General features: G+C 42.5%; 1 long non-coding RNA gene across 3 annotated transcripts in view; it reads left to right on the top strand.

The window, feature by feature from the left end:
• LOC149119627 (uncharacterized) overlaps window positions 1-3,493 on the top strand; it is a 105,727-nt gene extending 102,234 nt beyond the window's left edge. Inside the window, exon 6 of one of the 3 annotated variants that reach the window (XR_016227695.1) lies at window positions 3,077-3,493. This is a non-coding gene — a long non-coding RNA (uncharacterized LOC149119627). The remainder of the gene's footprint in view (window positions 1-3,076) is intronic. The other 2 variants (XR_016227699.1, XR_016227693.1) reach the window with 2 other exon arrangements.
• The last annotated feature ends 15,664 nt before the right edge of the window (window positions 3,494-19,157 follow it).

The raw sequence follows: 19,157 nt of genomic DNA, 5'->3' as shown, positions 1-19,157 counted from the left end.
TAGTATTAGCAGGTACTAGACTTGTTTATGTGCTCCCTTTGACTCTTAGTCCTTTCATTATGATCAATTGCGAACTGAGATTGATCACTTGGACTAGTGACATGGCATTGGTACATGCCACCTTGATGGGATTGAATTGGAGTCCCCTGATATGTTTCTAACTCTACCATTTGGGGCAAGTCAGCTTGAGCATGTCCCAAATTGTACATCTCTTCCCTCTCTTATTCCCACTCTTATGTTTAACAGGGATCACATTTCAGTTAAATTTCAACACTTAAGAATAACTGTGTATTAATTACAGAATTAAACCAGTCATATTAAGTAGAACAGACAAAAAAAAAAACTACTAAGAGGGATAATGTATTAAGTTGTTCATTAACAGTCAGGGCTATGCTGATCAAGTCACCGTTTCTCATAGTGTCCATTTCACTTCAACAGGTTTCCTTTTTGGTGTTCAGTCAGTTGTCACCGATCAGGGAGAACATATGGTATTTGTCCCTTTGGGACTGGCGTATTTCACTCAGCATGATGTGTTCCAGATTCCTCCATTTTGTTGCAAATGACTGGATTTCATTGTTTCTTACTGCGGTTTAGTATTCTAAAGAGTACATATCCCATAATTTCTTTATCCAGTCTACCGTTGATGGGCATTTAGGTTGGTTCCAGGTCTTGGCTATTGTGAATTGTGCTGCAATAAACATTAGGGTGCAGACCGCTTTTTTGTTTGCCAATTTAAATTCCTTTGGGTAAATTCCAAGGAGTGGGATGGCTGGGTCGAAAGGTAGGGCTATATTCAGGTTTCTGAGGAATCTCCAGACTGACTTCCATAGTGGCTTGACCAGTTTGCATTCCCACCAACAGTGGGTTAGTGTCCCTTTTTCCCCACATCCTGGCCAGAATCTGTTGTTGGTAGATTTCTGAATGTGAGCCATTCTAACCGGGGTGAGGTGGAACCTCATTGTGGTTTTGATTTGCATTTCCCTGATGGCTAGTGATCTTGAACATTTTTTCATGTGCAAAGGCCCCGCTTTTAATGCTGTCACAATAACAAGTAAATCTCAAAGTGATTATCGAAGGAGACAAAAACCCAATCCAAAGCAATCTCCAGGACACTTAACCCATGGCCAATCTCTTGACATCATCTCTTGCCACTTGCAATTCTCTGAAGAAACCACGCTGCTTTATCTTGATGCCTATGACTGTATTTTTTTTCTCACTCTAATGTCTCGCCCTCCCCTGGTTTGCCAAGTAAATGCCTGTTTGTTCTTGTTCAAGCCAACACCTCCTTGCTGAAAATTTTTCTAACACCTTACAAGAGTGTTTTTTTCTTCCTCTACAATTCTTGTGTTTTGTGTATATTTCTATGATTATATCAAACACATTGTATTGTAATTACATTTGCTGACATGTCTGTCACCCCAAGTAAACTGTGTAAATGTACGTACTGGTCATGCCTTTTGCATCTTCATCCTTCAACAGTGCCACATGCTGTGCCCAGCCCATAGTCAGTAAACCAATGAGAAAACAAATTTTTTAAAGATTCCTCTTTTTAAAAAAGTTTTATTTATTTATTTGAGAGGCAGAGGTACAAACAGAGAGAGGGAGAGACAGAGAGAGAGAGGTCTTCCATCTGCTGGTTCACTCCCCAAATGGCTGCAATGGCTGGAGATGGGCCGATCTAAAGCCAGGAGCCAGGAGCGTCTTCTGGGTCTCCCATGCAGGCACAGGGGCCCAAGCACTTGGGCCATCTTCTACTGCTTTCACAGGCCACAGCAGAGAGCTGGATCGAAAGAAGAGCATCCAAGACTAGAACCGTCGTCCATATGGGTTACTGGCACTGCGCGCGGAGGCTTAACCTACTATGTCACAGCTCTGGCCCCCAAGAAAACAATATTTTTAAGGCACAAATATAATGAGCCTTGAAGGAAATTATTAGAAAATTTGAATATATTCAAGTGAAATGAGGTAAACTGTGTATAGCAAGCCACTCTCAGGGAGGACTTCTATCATTACCCTCATGATATCTTCACTGTCCCACTAGAGACAGAAACTGCCCTCCCATCCAATGCTTTTCTATTCCCCAAAACACTCCTCTAAGGGCCTAGTAAACCACTATCATCCTAGAGTTTATCCCGATTTTCCTTATTAATTCATAGTCATTGCCTATATTAGAAAGGTTTTCTCCAGAGACACAGAACATACATATCTTTATAGATAGATACACATACAGATATATATAAATGAGAAGAAATTCATTAGAGGAATCGCCTTAAAGAGCTATGAAGACTAAAATGTCCCATGGCAGATCATATGTAATCGGTAAACCCTGGTATGCCAACAGCGTGGCTAAATCCAAGTTCAAAGCCTCAGTTAATGGTGTAAGTTAGTCTGAGGTGAAGGCCTGAAAAGCTGTGAGGTGGCTGATTTAAGATTGGAAGTCCAGGCCGGTGCCACGGCTCACTAGGCTAATCCTCCGCCTGCAGCATCAGCACCCTGGGTTCTAGTCCTGGTTGGGGCACCGGATTCTATCCCAGTTGCTCCTGCCTGTCAAAAAAAAAAAAAAAAAAAAAAAAAGAAGAAAAAAAGAAAAAAAGAAAAAAAAATTGGAAGTCCAAAGGCTGAGGAGCCTGTTATTCTGGAGTCCAAGGACAGGAGAGCAAGAGTGTATCCTAGGGGCCCGCGCTGTGGCGTAGCGGGTAAGGCCGCCGCCTGCAGTGCCGGCATCCCATATGGGTGCCAGTTCAAGTCCTGGCTGCTCCTCTTCCAATCCAGCTCTCTGCTGTGGTCTGGGAAAGCAGTAAAAGATGGCCCAAGTCCTTGGGCCCCTGCACCCGCGTGGGAGACCCAGAAGAAGTTCCTGGCTCCTGGCTTCAGATCAGCACAGCTCTGGCCTTTGCGGCCCTCTGGGGAGTGAACCATCGGATGGAAGACCTCTCTCTCTCTCTCTCTGCCTCTCCTTCTCTTTCTGTGTAACTCTGACTTTCAAAAATAAATAAATCTTTAAAAAACGAGAGTGTATCCTAGCTCAGGAACCTGATAGACACATTCACCTTGTCTCTATTTTTGTTCTCTCCAGGCTCCCAGCTGATTGGATGGTGCCTGCCCACATTGAAGGTGTATCTTTCCTGCTCAGTACTCTCAGACTCACCCACTAATCTCTGAGAGTATCTTCAAAGATATAACAACAACAACAACAACAACAACAACAAACCACAATGCTTTATCAGGTTTCTAGGTATTCCTTATCTAGTCAGGTTGACATCTAAAATTAACCATATAAACTGCCTGCCCAGCTTACTGGGGGGAAACAAGAACATGAATTTACATCCTGCATGGCAAAGTACTACTTTCCCTTGTTTATCCTGAATCTACCCCCATTCAAGCATCCCTAGCCAACAAATGCTCTGGATCTCAATTGAAGAGGCAGAGTCATGAGAAGGCTGCATTTCCCTTTCAGTGTGTGTTTATTTTTCATTGCCATTTCTATTGCACTCCAAATGTAATTGTGTTTATATAGAGCGTTAGTGTCCAAATTAAATAGCATATGCTGTTTCCTCAATTTACATTCCATGGAACATTGCATCCAAAATGATTCCAGAGGATATTATTACGCTGTGTATAGGAAGAGGAAAAGAGAGAAAGAATATGAATTTTCTAAAGCATTTTCATTTAAGTGGGAATTGGGAAGCTTGGGTTATAGTTCTGAACATGTTATCATTAATTCACTCATTCATTTAATCAAAAAACACATCAAGGTTCTGTGATGTGCAAAACACAGTACTAGGTTATTTTTTTTTTTTTAAGATTTATTTATTTGAAAGAGAGAGAAAGAGAGAGAGAGAGGGAGGGAGAGAGGGAGAGAGAGAGAAAGGATCTTCTCTCTGCTGGCTCACTCCCCCAGATGTCCACAATGGCTAAGAGTGAGCCATGCTGAAGCCAGCAGCCAGGAGCATCAGATGAGTTTCCCATGGGGGTTTCAGGGCCCCCAAACACTTGGGCCATCTTCCACTGCTTTTTCCAAGGGTTGGAAGTGGAGTGGCCAGGACATGAATCAGTGCCCATATGGGATGCCATCATTACAAGAGGTGGCTTTATCCATGACACCACAACATCAGTCTCCGTATTAGGTTGTATAGGGAACATATAGTCCAATAATTTTCCTTCATCAGTTTCCTGTGATTTATCAATGTCAACAAGTATCTCACTTGTTTAGAAAACATCATTCATTAAGTAGATAAGTATTGAAAATCTATTGTGTAGAAGAAAAGATACTAGATACAAGTGACAATCAAGACAGACCAATCACCCTTCCCCTCAGGGATCTTATAGCTTTACTCTACTTGAGAGTAGAAGGAAACAACTCATTAACTGGATGAAGAAGAGGATCCTCCATAGAGAGGATGTAGTGACTTCACGATGTATCTATTGCCTCCATGACCTGCAGCTCCTTGAAATTTTTTTTTTCCTTTTCTCTTAACTACATAGTTTTCCAGTGTAGAACCTATAGTACAAGAGATTTGTGGGCTGATAGACTCCACCAGTTCTGATATTAGCTGCATTGGGAATAGTCCAGACAATGATTCTTTGCTAAATAATCTTTGTCATTGGAACTCTTGAACCACCTCCTGATCTTTGAGGAGCTACATATAATGCTGGATAATAACTGACTCTTCGAGATTTGGATATATCCTACCAATAACTACAGTCCTATTAATACTGCTAAAAGTGTTATGGATTTTTTTAAAGCCTGCTACCTTTGGGGAAAGGTTAGTATTAAACACTTTTACCCTTTATAACAAGGAATTTTGAAAATTGAAAGAGAAAAGAGTAAAAAGAAGGATTTACTAAATTTGGTAGAAAGTAATATAAAATACACATAAACTATGGAATTTATCAATAAACCCAATAACTGGTTTGAATGTTTGTCTATTCCCAAACTCATATTAGAATTTAATTGGCGGGGCTGGCGCTGTGGCTTAGCGGGTTAATGCCCTGGCCTGAAGAACCGGCAACCCATATGGTCGCCTATTCAAGACCTGGCTTCCGATCCGGCTCGCTGCTATGGCCTGGGAAAGCAATAAGAAGATGGCCTGGGTCCTTGGGCCCCTGCACCCACATGGGAGACCTGGAAGAAACTCCTGGCTCCTGGCTTCAGATTGGCCAAGCTCTGGCCATTGCGGCCAACTGGGGAGTGAACCATCGGATGGAAGCGCTCTCTCTCTCTCTCTCTCTGACTGCCTTTCCTCTCTCTGTGTGACTCTGACTTTCAAATAAATAAATAAATCTTTAAAAAAAAAATTTAATTGGCATGGTATTAGTATTAAAAGTTGGGATTATTTTAAGAAGTGAGTAAACCAGGAAAAGTCTCTGCCCTCATGGATGGTTTAGTGCTGCTACCACAGGAGTGGATTCCTTATAAAAGGATCAGTCCATGACAGAGTTTGTGGTCACAAAATGCTTCCATAGCCTTGGCAGCTCATGGTAAGAGCCTTAGGTGATCACTGACATCATAAATAAGAGTTTTAATTGTTAAATTAAAACAGAAGTCACTGTGCACTTACTCCCCATGTAGGACCACTGTCCTTAGTGAGTTGTACTTTGAGAATTAACTGCAAAACTTGTTCTCAAACTGTACTTTATACAGAGTGTGTGTGTGTATGGAGGGGTGCAAACTGTTGAATCTTTACTTAGTATAGAGGGAGTCTTCTGTATATAATTAAAATGAATCTTAATGAAGAATGAGATAGGAGAGGGAGTAGGAGGTGGGACGGGAGTGGGAGTGGGAGTGGGTGGGTGAGCATAGGTGGAAGAATCACTATATTCCTGAAGTTGTACCTATGAAATTTGCATTCATTAAATAAAAGCTTTGAAAAAAAATAAGCAAAAAACCAAAACCAAAAACAAAAATGTAAAAGAATCAGTTCAATCCCCTATTACATATGTCCATGTGCCATGTTCCTGTCCCTCTTCTCTTTCTCCAGCTCTCCCTTCCTCCCTTCCCCCTCCCCCTCCCTTCTTCTTTTCACCATGGGATGATGCAGCAAGAAGGCCCATACCAGATGCCAGACCATTGTCTGATATCAGCCCCTTGATCTTAGACTTCCCATCTTCCAGAACTGTGAGAAATAAATTTCTGTTTCTGATAAATTATCCAATCTGTGGTCTTCTGTTATAGCAACAGAAAATAGTCTAAGACAGATAATTTTTATCACATCAATAAAATAGACAAGACATTGACAAGTATGTTCAAGAAATAAAAAGAAAAGACACAAATAATCAGCATTAGGTAGAAAATAGTAGACTAGACGTAGGAGCAGATGTTTGGCACAGCAATTAAAATGCCAGTGAAGATGTCTGTGTCCCTTGTCAGAGTGCCTGGGTTTGATACCTACCTCTGGTTCCTGACTTCAGCTTCCTACCAATGCAGATGCATGGAGACAGCGGTGATGGCTTAAGTGATTGGGTTTCCACCAGTGTAGGAGACATGAATTGAGTTCCTGGTTCCTGGCTTTGGTCCTCACTGCTGCAAGCATTTGGGAAGTGAATCAGCAATTGGGAGCTCTTTCTCTATTTAACTCTGTGTGTGTGTGTGTGTGTGTGTGTGTCTCAAATGAACAAAAATTTTAAAAGTAGTACACATAACCTCAGGTATAAAAGGAAAACTTTTTAAATGGTATTGGGGAACAGAAAGGAGTTTGGGGCCAGTGTTGTAGTGCAGTATGTTAAGCTGCCTGATATATCAGCATCCCATATGAGCATTGGTTAGAGTCCTGGCTCCTCCACTTCTGATCAAACTCCCTGCTAATGTGCCTGGGAAAGCAGCAGAAGATGATGCAAATACTTAGGCTCCTGCCATCCATGTGGGAGACCCAGTTAGAGCTCCAGGCTCCTGGCTTCAGCCTGGCCCAGCCTTGGACATTGTAGCCAGTTGGGGAGTGAACCACTGAATGAATGATCTCTCTCTCTCTCTCCCTCCCTCTCTCTCTCTCTCTATATATATATATAGATAGATAGATATAGATATAAATATATATACCTATATAGTTTCTATATACAGAGAGATATCCTCCTCTGTAACTGATTTTCAAATAAATAAAACATTTTTTAAAAGAAAGTTCAAAAATAAACTGAAGTGTACATGATAATTTAGTATAAGCTAATAGTCCAAATGAATGAAGAAAGATTGGCTTATTTAAAAATTGGGATTGAGATGTGGGCATTTGGTGCAGAGGTTAAAATGCTGCTTGGGACTTGGGATATGTGCGTTCCAAACTGTACTGCCTGTGTTCAAGTATTGGCTCTAGTGATTACAGCTTCATGCTAACGTGCACCTGGCAGGGATCAGGAGTTGGTCTCAAGTACTTATGTCCCTGCTACCCACATGGGAAGCCTGGATTGAGTTTCAGGCTCCTGGCTTCAGTCTGGCCTATCCCTGGCTGTTATGGGTATTTAGGGGGTGAACAAGTGGATGGCTTATCTCTGTGTTTGTCTCTCGATGCTTTCAAATGAAATGGGGGGAAAAAAAAGACACATGTGTCCCACATCAGTGTTCCTGGGTTCAATTCTTGACTCCAGCTCCTGACTCCAATTTCTTGCTATTACAGACTCTGAGAAGCAACAGGTGATGACACCAGTAGTGGAGTCCTTCCACCCATATAGGAGACCTGGGTAGTGTTTCTGGCTCCCAACTCCTGCCTGGCCCAGTCGTGGTTGTTGTGAACATTTGATTAATGAATGAGCAGATGGGAGCCCCCACTCTCTGTCTCAAATAAAAAGGAATAATGATAAAAATTTTGAAATAAAAATGGTATTAAGACAACTGGCTAATAATATGAAAACAATTGTCCTTGGATACCAAATATAATTATCAAAACTTATATCAACATTGAAAAACTACATATTAGAATGCATTTATAAACTTGTAGTATGAAAGATTCTCTTTTCAGTGCTTATTTATTTAACTGATAGGCAGAGTTACAGAGATGGAGGGAGACAGAAAGAGAGAGAGAGAGAGAGAGAGACTGATCTTCCATCTGCTGGTTCACTCTCCAGATTGCAACAGCCAGGGCTGGGTCAGAATGAAGCCAGGAACCCTGAACTCCATCCAGGTCTCCCACATGGCAGGAGCTGAATCACTTGGGCCATCTCCTGCTGCTTTCCCAGGCACATGAGCAAGGAGCTGGATCAGGAGTGGAGCAGCCAGACCTTGAACCAGTGCTCATATGGGATGACAGCATCTCAGGTAGCAGCTTAACCCACTGTGCCACAACACTGGCCCTGAAAGATTTTCCTGAGGCACAAATGCAAAAAACCATGGAAGAAAAGATTGATTGAAAAATTGATTATATAAATATTTAAGGTTATGTGTATTAAAAGACAGCATAAATAAATATTAATGGAAAGTGACAAACTACAGACTAAATATCTTCAACATACATAACAGGTAAATTAATGTTCAGAATATACATATATCTATGTGTGTTTATAAGGGTATTTTAAAAAGTTCATGGAAAATACAATTAAAATGTTATTTTGGTGAAAAAGCATTTGAAATCCATTCACACTTTTTTCTTTTTCTTTTTTTTTGAAGATTTATTTATTTTACTTGTAGGTCAGAGTTACACAGAGATGAGAGGCAGAGAGAGGGAGAGAGAGAGGTTTTTCATCCATTGGTTCACTCCTCAATTGGCTACAATAGCTGCAGCTGTGCTGATCCGAAGCCAGGAGCCAGGAGCTTCTTCCAGGTCTCCCATGTGGGTGCAGGGGCCGGAGGACTTGGGCCATCTTCTACTGCTTTCCCAGGCCATAGAACAGAGCTTGTTCAGTGGAGGAGCAACCAAGACTCAAACCGGCGCCCATAAGGGATGCTGGCACTGCAGGCAGCAGCTTTACCCGCTATACCATAGCACCAGCCCCCCCCCCACACGCACACACTTTTTTCATAATGCACATTTTTCATGAACTTTTTTATATTCATCATATGCAAGGATCTCAAAATTCTTTGAACCAAAATAAACTTATCTTTTAATCCTACTTTCCAGTAATTTTTAAGTATTTTGTATTAAAATGAGTATATACATATATGTATATGCAGTCGTGCATCTCTTGATGGATGGGGATATGCTCTGAGAAATGCATTGTTAGGAGATTTTGTCACTGTGCAAACATCTTAGAGTGTACTTACACAAAGTCTACACTTTGCTAGATGATATAATCTTACCGAACCACAATCATGTATGTGGTGCAGTGTTGATCAAAACATCACTATGTAGCAGATGACTATATGTATCAATCAATCAATAAGATTATAAGCTAACAGTAAAAAAGACAAATGAAATGAATAGATAATTCACACAAAAGAAAATATATCCAACCTCACTAATATTAAGGGTAATGAAGGCTAAAAGAAGATAGCAAGTTTTATTTTTTTAAATGTTTATTTTCATCTATATGAGAGAGAGAGAGAGAGAGAGGAGACATCTTTCATACACTGGTTCATTCCCCAAATGCCTGCAACAGTCAGGGCTGGACCAGGCCAAAGCCAGGAGCCCACAACTCCCTCCACATCTCTGATGTAGGTAACACGGGCTCAGGCACTTGAGTCATTCATTATCTGCCACTTCCCCAAATGCATTAGCTAGAAGCTGGGTTCAAAGCAGAGGTGCCAGGACTCCAAGTGATGACTCAACTCACTGTTCCACAATATCTGCCCTGATTCCAATTATTAGTCATGAGATAGGGGAAAAATTAAATTTGGGATAGCTTGTATAGAGAGAATCTTGGATAATACTTTGATAGATACTACTGTGGGAGTATAAATTGTTATAGTCTCATTTGGGGAAACATTTTGGCAGTGTCTTAACATTTTAAATAATGTTCTTTTTGACACAATTTTGATTCTTAGTATCAGCTCTGGAAAATTAGTCAAATATATGTACATTAAAATGTGCATATGGATGTTCTTTTACTATTATACTATTTGTAATAATGGAAAATTGATTAAAATCTAAATGCCCATATATAGGAAAATGGTTAAATGAACTGGTATATTCATACTCTGGCTCATATACAAAGTATAAAACTAATGTGTAGTATGGAAAGATATATAAGACATTGTAGTTTCTGTTTTTAAGATTGTTTAATTTATTTGAAAGTCAGAGTTACAGAGAGGAGAGGAGCAGAGAGAGAGAGAGGGATTTTCCATTGCCTGGGCTGGGCCAGGCCAAATCCAGGACACTGGAACACCATTCAGGTCTCCCATATGGGTGCAGAGATCCAAACACTTGGACCATCCTCCACTGCCTTCCCAGGTACATCAGCAGGGAGCTGAATTGGAAGTGGAGCCTGGACTCGAACTGCTGCTCATATGGGATGCTGCATTGCAGGTACAACACAACCTGCTTCATCACAACAGTGGCCTCAGTTTTAAATAGTCGAAAAGCATTGTGTTCAGAATGATGTAATTTATATACAATTATATAAATAGAACCCTACAGGCTTCCAAATTTCCAAAAATGCATATATGTATATATATGCATAGGGAAAGATCTGGAAGGATGCTTGTCATTAGATTTGAATATGTTTGTTAAGTATAACAGTAGTTATTTCTGGAGAGGGAACTGGGATTGAAGATGGTGGTCAAGGAAGATTTATAAAAAATGTTTGAATTGTTAAATAAAGCTTTGATGCATATTACTCATTTAAATAAAAATATATAAAATTGAAAACAAAATGTGAAGGTATAGGCAGAGTCACAAATGTTGTAGGAATTTCAGAATCCTAGAGATATGTAAAGCCGAAGAAAGCCAGAATCTCATGTCAGAGCTGAGATACACAAGCCAAGAATCAGAGGCCAAGAAGAATGACAAAGGAGTATACTTTGAACTCCATTGCCCCATTTTGTGTTGAGGGGGCGAAGCATGGTACTATAGGAGTAAAGGGTAAGACCTCGCTGTGTCAGGCAAAGCAGGAAATGTTGAGAGCTGGGCTGGCTCTATGTGAACATAGATATTTGGAGCTGGAGTGTCAAAGGCTCTGTAACTTTACATATTTCTTAGCATGGGATCTCCCACATTCAGCAAAGCAGATGACCTATTCTTGTTAAGTGGAAAGCCTGACAGAGCCTCCTACTGGGATGCTCTCTTCCCCTAATATATATCTATACTGTTCTTTAGACTTCTCAAAGGTAGCTTGCATATCTTCCTTAGGATCTAGCTGGTAACTTTTCAGGTAGCAGGTAGCTAATAATAGTAGTCCGGTGTCAATGGTGGTGGGGAGGCTGAGAAACAGTGTATTCTGTTTGGAAAGTGTGGGGAGCAATCCGGACTGGACTGAGTTACTGGAATTAAGACTTATTCTATGCATCTGCTCTCCCACAATATGGCGCTGGGAGAGAAGTAAACAGCTTCCGCACAGCTGCCTCCAGTTCAACTAATAAACTGTAGGACTTGCTCCTGATTGGAGAGCAGCGTACTTGGCGTGTGGGCAGCCGAGTTAGGATTGGCGGAGGAGGACTATAAAGGAGGAGAGAGACGGCATGCACGGAGGAACATCTAAGGGGAACACCTGTGCAGCCCCCGAGAGAGCCGGCCGGCGGTGTGACGCTCCCCCGCGGAAGTGGGGAATGTGGCAGGGGGAACCGCCCTTCCACGGAGGTGGAAGGGTCGGTAGCCAACCCGGGAAGAACCAGCAGCAAACCCGGGGAGGGCCGAGCAGACGAAAGAACAGCGCAGGGTCCTGTGTCGTTCCTCCACGAAGAGGGGGAGCGACATAATGGTGCCGTGACTCGGATATGAAGCCTAGGCAGGGTTTAGTGTCGTTCCTCCACGAAGAGGGGGAGCGACATAATGGTGCCGTGACTCGGATTAGGAAACCTAGGACGGATAGCAAACTTAGGAGGGAAGAAACGGGAAGAACTGGGAAATTACCGGAGAGAGAGACTAGCAAACAGCCTAGGGAAAAGCCGGACGAAAAGGGTGCCGGAAGAAGCTATTGAAAGCCTAGGCATAGACTCAGATACGGACTACAGGGGGAAGCTGGGAGAAATCTCTAAGGTCGAAAGCGAAAAGTGAAAGCTAGAACAAACAGACTCGGACGCGGACTGTGGGGAGAGGCCAGGAGAAATGAGGGAGGAATATCGTTGGAGGAAAGTTTGGGGAAACATACCGGGTAGAGAAAAGTGTTAGGGAAATTGAAGCCGCGGGGGGCAGGCCAAGGCTGAAATGAAAGCCACTTTGGGATTCTCAAGTTAGCCCGGGAATGGGGGGCGAAAAGTTGAAACCAGAAGCTGAAACGTAAGCCAGATTGGGATCCGTCTGATTAGCCCGGGGAGCAAAGGACGGGAAGCCAAATCGTGGGGCGGAGACGTATGCTGGGTTGAATTCGCCAGGCTAGCCCGGGGAACTTAGATTGAATGCTAGTGGCGGACACATAAGCTACGCTGTGTGACTCGCGGAGGCTGCTGTGCGCAGAGAGAGCGTGCGGGGCACAAGTAGATAGGGAACGGGGCTGGCGCGAGGCCGTGGTGCAGACGCGAAGGGCGTGGAGACCGCGGAGCGCGCGAAGCCAAGCCGCGCAAAGCCGGGAAGCCCTGCAGATGAGAGAGATGAGGGCTGAAGCGGCTCAGCCGGAAAGCCGCCGAGAAATAGCCTTGGGGCGGAGCCTGCCGGCAGGGCGAGGCGCCGGGAAGCCGCAGGGATAAGAGAAACAAAAGTTTAGAAGTAAAATGAGAGAAATGGGAATGTTGGCAGACATAAGTAAAATGGGAGAAATAGGAATGCCCGGAGATAGAGAAATAGAGAAATAGAAAGGCCTCCCCTCAACATGGCAATTAGAAGGCTTGGATTCGGTCTGCCCGATTAAGTGAGGCGATGAGCACCTGCAGCGGCTAGCAGCTTATGCGCCGCAGGTCACCGAAGACAGGCACGAATTAACATCAGAAAGGCCTCCCCACAATACAACAATGAGAAGGCTTGGATTCGGTTTGCCTGATTGTTAGGGCTTGTAAGCCCCTGCAGGCAGAGCAGAGCATGCGCTGCGGGGCACCGAACACAGGCACGCTGATGCGCCTAAAAACCTCCTCACAACATGGCGAAGAGAGGACCCGGATTCGGTTTGCCTGATTGATAGGACTTGTAAAAACCTGTGGTAACTCTAGCAAGTAGAGCAGAGTGTGTGCCGCGGGACACCGAAGACAGGCGCGTATCAACGCCAAAAATAAAAAGAAAGGGGGATCTGTGGGGAGCAATCCAGACTGGACTGAGTTACTGGAATTAAGACTTATTCTATGCATCTGCTCTCCCACAATATGGCGCTGGGAGAGAAGTAAACAGCTTCCGCACAGCTGCCTCCAGTTCAACTAATAAACTGTAGGACTTGCTCCTGATTGGAGAGCAGTGTACTTGGCGTGTGGGCAGCCAAGTTAGGATTGGCGGAGGAGGACTATAAAGGAGGAGAGAGACGGCATGCACGGAGGAACATCTAAGGGGAACACCTGTGCAGCCCCCGAGAGAGCCGGCCGGCAGTGTGCCGCTCCCCCGCGGAAGTGGGGAATGTGGCAGGGGGAACCGCCCTTCCACGGAGGTGGAAGGGACGGTAGCCAACCCGGGAAGAACCAGCAGCAAACCCGGGGAGGGCCGAGCAGACGAAAGAACAGCGCAGGGTCCTGTGTCGTTCCTCCACGAAGAGGGGGAGCGACATAATGGTGCCATGACTCGGATATGAAGCCTAGGCAGGGTTTAGTGTCGTTCCTCCATGAAGAGGGGGAGCGACAGAAAGCAGGAAAATGATTATAGGTGAATCACAGAGAAACAGTAGAGGGGTCAGTGGAGTTGTCTCTAAGAAACTTAACAGTAGAGATCCTTTTTCTAGCCAAATGTCTTCAGGTGCTACGTGATAAGCAAGCAGATCTCAAAATAGACTGATGTGACCACTATTTACTAGAACTGGATACATACAAACTTGAGGATGATATTTAGAGACCAAGAGACTGAGTAGTCTCTTTAGGGTACGGATATTCAGTCAGGTTTTGGGGGTGTGAGAGAAACACAATCTCTCATGCTGCTTAAATTTCTCCTCCCCATCAGGCCATCTAATGTCATGTTAGCCACCCGAGTTTCATTTGAATTACCCAGGGACCCTCGAATTTGTATGTATGATTGGCTATAATCATACATGAATGTATGATTGGCTATAATGATTAGCCCACGAGTTGAATTATGTCTTCCTCGAACTTCCTAGGAACAAGCTTCAGCCTTCTCCATTAGTAGGGAGAAGCTGAAGTAGTACATACACAACTTATCCCAGTGCTTTCCGGTCACTGTAGGTGCCTCTAGGGGGGGCTCAGTTCTCTATTAATGAAATTGAAGAGCTGCTAAACAGTTCCACTTCAGGTTCCCTTTCCTATGAATGCCCTTTTTTCGTTCCAATACAACCGGATTTAAAAAAGAAAGCCTCTGAGGATCACATCACATCACTTTGTTTTTATAAAAACTCAGGCAAACTTTTTTCCTAATTTAAACATCGCTATATGCTGCCTGTATAAAACTTGAAAAATATAAAAAAGAAAGAAAGAAGTGAAAATTATATTCTTGTTACACAATGATAATCACTGCTAATGTTTAGGTCTGTTTCATTGTAATCTATTTTCCGTAGATAAATGTGTTTACATAGCTGAATTCATAGTATATGTACAGATGTGTGATTTTTAAATAACTTGGTGTCAGAAACATAGTTCAACTTTGTTTTGTAAGGTTCTATAACTTTATCACCTGTGATTTATTTAAACTGTTTACTACTGCACATTGAGGTTGTCCATAATCTGTTACTATTATAAGCCTCACAACTGTAACGAAAAAAAATTATGCACAAGGTATTTCTATACTTTTCTTTAAACTGCTTTATTTAGGTATTATTGACATACAAAAAGCTATACATTTTTAATGCTTATAACTTGGCAATTTTGGCAATAAGTATATAACTGTGGAACCATCACCACAATCAATGCCAGAAACATATTCATTACCTCAAAAAGTTTCCTCTCACCCTCTTACCTTTTTTATGGTTCCTTAGGATTAATTCTTAAGATGGGGACTGCTGGATCAAAGTCCATGAATGTTTCTCTAACAGTTTTGATTATATACTGCAAAATTGCCTTCGAATAAATAAGTGCCAACACCATTGCCTTGTAACAAAGTGGCATGCCTGTCTTTTTTTGTTGTTGTTTTTTTTTTTTTTTTGGTTTTGTTTTAACAAGCAGAGTTAGACAGTGAGAGAAAGAGAGACAGAAAGATCTTCCTTTTCCATTGATTCACCCCCCAAGTGGCCACCGCTGCCAGTGCATTGCGGCCGGCCAGCGTGCTGCGCCAACCCAAAGCCAGGAGCCAGGTGCTTCCTCCTGGTCTTCAATGCAAGTGCAGGGCCCAAGCACTTGGGCCATCCTCCACTGCCCTCCCAGGCCACAGCAGAGAGCTGGACTGGAAGAGGAGCAACCGGGACAGAATCCGGCGCCCCAACCGGGACTAGAACCCGGGGTACCGGCGCCACAGGTGGAGGATTAGCCTAGTGAGCCGTGGCGCCAGCCAGCCATGGTGCCGGCCATAAAGTGGCATGCCTGTCACACAATCTTTTATGTAAAGATTCATCTTTTAATTTATTTTGAAAGAGTGATGGTCTGGGGAAGCTCTTCCATCCACTGTTTTCACTCCCCCAAAAAGGCTGCAATGGCCATGGCTTGGCCAAGCTAAAGCCAAGAGCCAGGAACTCCATATGGGTCTTCCATGTGGGCAATCAAGGTCCAGGTATTTGAACCATCGTCTGCTGCCATCCCAGGCAACATTAGCAGGGAACCAGATGGGAAGCAGAACAGCCAGGTCTCTAATTAGTGCTCTGATATGGGATGCCAGCACTGCAACTGGCAGCTTAATCTGCTGTGCCACAATGCCCACCCCGTAACAAAATCTTTTCTCAGATCTGGGAAAGTGACTATTCTCTACAGAGAACCCTAGACATTTTCTGGCAGGAGCAGTGAAAGAGCGAGGTGACAGCATTTTGAGTTGTCCCAAGTGTCAGCTGGTAGGTAATCAGGAATAGTTGCTTTTTAGAAGTTGCTAGACAACTTAGGTTATACTTAATTCCCAAAACCTGTTCATTTCTAGCCAGGTCTCACTTTTTACTGGAATTTTAAATTTGACCTCAACAACATCAGTTGCCCTCTTTTCTAAGGAAAAAGTTTGTTCTATCATTTCCTGAGCTTCCAGTCCTGGTTCTCTACACAAGATGACATATGACAGACCCTTTGCCCTCATACTGCTGAAAGTTCCGTATCAAAGTGAACATTACTTATAAACATTGTCAAATAACTTAGCAAGCCTCAGTTATATGCATCAAGCCCATATATAAACAAAACAGCCTAAGAAAGGCACAGGAAAATAAAGAAAGTGAGTTTATGGAAAACATTTTCCTTATTCAAATTCAAAGGACTGTACATTTCTGTAGTGTTGTATGATGTACTGGGAATCTGTCAAAATCCAACGTCCACTAATTACTGTTTTCATACAACTGTAAAACCACAAACCATAATTCCTTCCAAGAATTATGTGACTGGTGAATTCTTCTTGTTATTCTGGTTCCTGTCATGATACATACATAAGTTCCAGTCACTCATATGTTAATTTCTTTTTCCAGTGGTTTTAAGCCAAGATCAGACTAATTCTGACTGGAGAGCAGTGAGGGAGTCTGGCCAGAAGTTAGAAACTGAATCCTCTAATTCAAAATGCTTTATTTATTATTTATGCCTCACTTAGTTCCATAAAATGGTTAAAATGACCTGTCTCTTGCAGCATTACTTCTGGCTCTGCTGTCCTGACTTTGATACTAGCTCCACCTACTATTTCTCCACATTTAAGCTGACCTTTGCCCTGTAGTGTAGATCAACTCTGCCTTCAGACAAAAAGAAACCTCTTCTTTTACCCCCCTCTTTCCCAAATTAAAAAAAACAGTGGGGGGAGTACAGAGGCTTAGAATTGAGTCACTGTCCTTGAATCCGTCTAACAAAGTAGTCCTGTGCTAATGACAGGGACCCTAGATGGTCAGATGCCTGCATTCTACTCCCTCTCTTCCTTGCCTCGTCATGGAAGGAAAAGTGAGAGAGTAGATTCTTCAGGGCCAGAAAATCCTCATTATCTCCCTGAACAAGAAGATGCCACAAGGGCCCAGAGATGCATACAAAACCCAAATGTAGACAAGTCAAGGCCCCAAATGCAGGAGACAGGATGGAAGAATTCTGTCTGCTGAGGTCAGAGCCAGTGGCTAGCATTAGAGCAGAGGGCCATGAATTTAACAAACAAAGGAGGGTGAGAACAGAGGATGCCTGAATCATCATGAGTGTCACCTAGCAATTGTGACTTGCATCTCTAGGGGTACATATGCCAGGGACATCAGAGTTCTCTAGCGCAAGAAGGCCATTCATGTACCTTAGTTCGTAACAATATACAACTGGGCTTTGTTTTCCATCCTGAGAATGGGAAGAAGCAGGAAGAGGACAATAATACCTTCTGCCCCTCTACATGCGAGCTCTGTTGTATGTAGGTACTTTCATGAATCTTCTCAACTTTATGAGGCTGTTATAGTCCCAGTTTTAAAGATGAGAGGACAAAGCTTCCTGACTCTGAGACTAGTGCCCTTCCTCTGTGTACCATCATGACTTACTGCTTTTCAGCCCTGTTGCCAAGGAAGCAGTCTTCACCCCCATGCTAAATATCTGTCACTCTATGTGATGTCATTCTAGTCTCTCTGCCAGTAGAGGAGAGGATTGTGCTTCCTACTTCTGGCTGCCTCATCTCTGCTAATGTTCTTTTTTATGACTCCTCCACCAAGAGTCTCCTCTTCTGACTCATGCATCTAATTCAGGCTTTGCCACTTGTGTAGCAAAACTAAGGATGATCAACCTGATAATAATAACAATGATGGCATGTATCAGTTTCTGAGCACGTACTGTGTACCAGATTTGTAGCAAGGTCTTAGCACACATTATGTCATTTATTCCTTACCCTAGCCCTATAAATAATATTATCATCCATGTTTTATAGATGAGAAAGAAATTACCTCTTGTTTGCATCACAGATTTCTTCTAGTACAGCTGTTTGCCTCCTTCACCTTCTCTTAGGCACCGTGGCTTTCTTGCTGTTCTCCAAGCAGATCAAACTTGTTCCCACCTCAGGGTCTTTACCCTTGCTCTCCCCTCCGCTAGAAACTTCATATTCCCAGGTTTATCCTCATGGCTGACTCCTTCATATCATCTAAATCTCTACCCAAATATCATTTGGAGGCTCTCTCTGACCACTTTATATCAAAAATAGCCTGCAAGTACACACACTGCCATCACTCTTTTTTCTCCTGACCCTGATCTATTTTTTATTCACGGTAATTATCATTTTTTAAAATATCTTAATTCGTTGATTGTTTACTCCTTTTCTCCTCCACCAGACTCTAAACTCCTTAAAGGCAGTCATTTAATCAATGTATTGTCCCTAATGCGTAGCAGGAAATTAACATACATGTAATGCTCAGATAGAAGGATGGATGAGTCATCCAGTGATATCTGACTCCACAGTGTTCTAATTGTGATAGGATGCTACTTTTAGAAATTTGTGGAAAATGGAATTAAAGGCTAAATTTTTTTGGTGCAAAACATTTTTGAAATTTACGCATACATAGGTTTTTCAGAATATGCCTTTTCCATGAATTTTTGAAGACCCTTTATATGCACACATTTCAAAACAATTTTTTGAACCAAAAATTTATCTTTTGATTCCATTTCCACAAATTTTTTCAAGTAGTCTTATACCTGACTCCTAGCTCAGCAAAGATGGGTGGCACTTCCTTTGGGTCAGAGGTAATTTATATGTTGATCTTTCCATGACAATTATATTTTTACATTGCAATTAGGGAAGAATTATCTTTCCAACTAGTCTATGAGCTTTTCAAGTGCCCTGTTTTTATTTTCTCCCTAGTGTTATAACAGAGAGAGGATGAACTTAAGAGCTAAAAAGAACATGTTTCAAAATCCTGTTCTGCCTTCGGTCCCTCTGTGATTTAATTTTCAGGTTTTTTTTAATTTATTTAAGTGACAGAGATAGAGATGTGTGTGTGTGTGTGTA

This window comes from Oryctolagus cuniculus, chromosome X (assembly GCF_051225735.1).
Source record: "Oryctolagus cuniculus isolate XC-2025 breed Fujian yellow rabbit chromosome X, ASM5122573v1, whole genome shotgun sequence".
NCBI classification, from domain to species: Eukaryota; Metazoa; Chordata; class Mammalia; order Lagomorpha; family Leporidae; genus Oryctolagus; species Oryctolagus cuniculus.
Note: the sequence above shows the minus strand (reverse complement) of the source record. Positions and strands in the feature narration are given on the sequence as shown.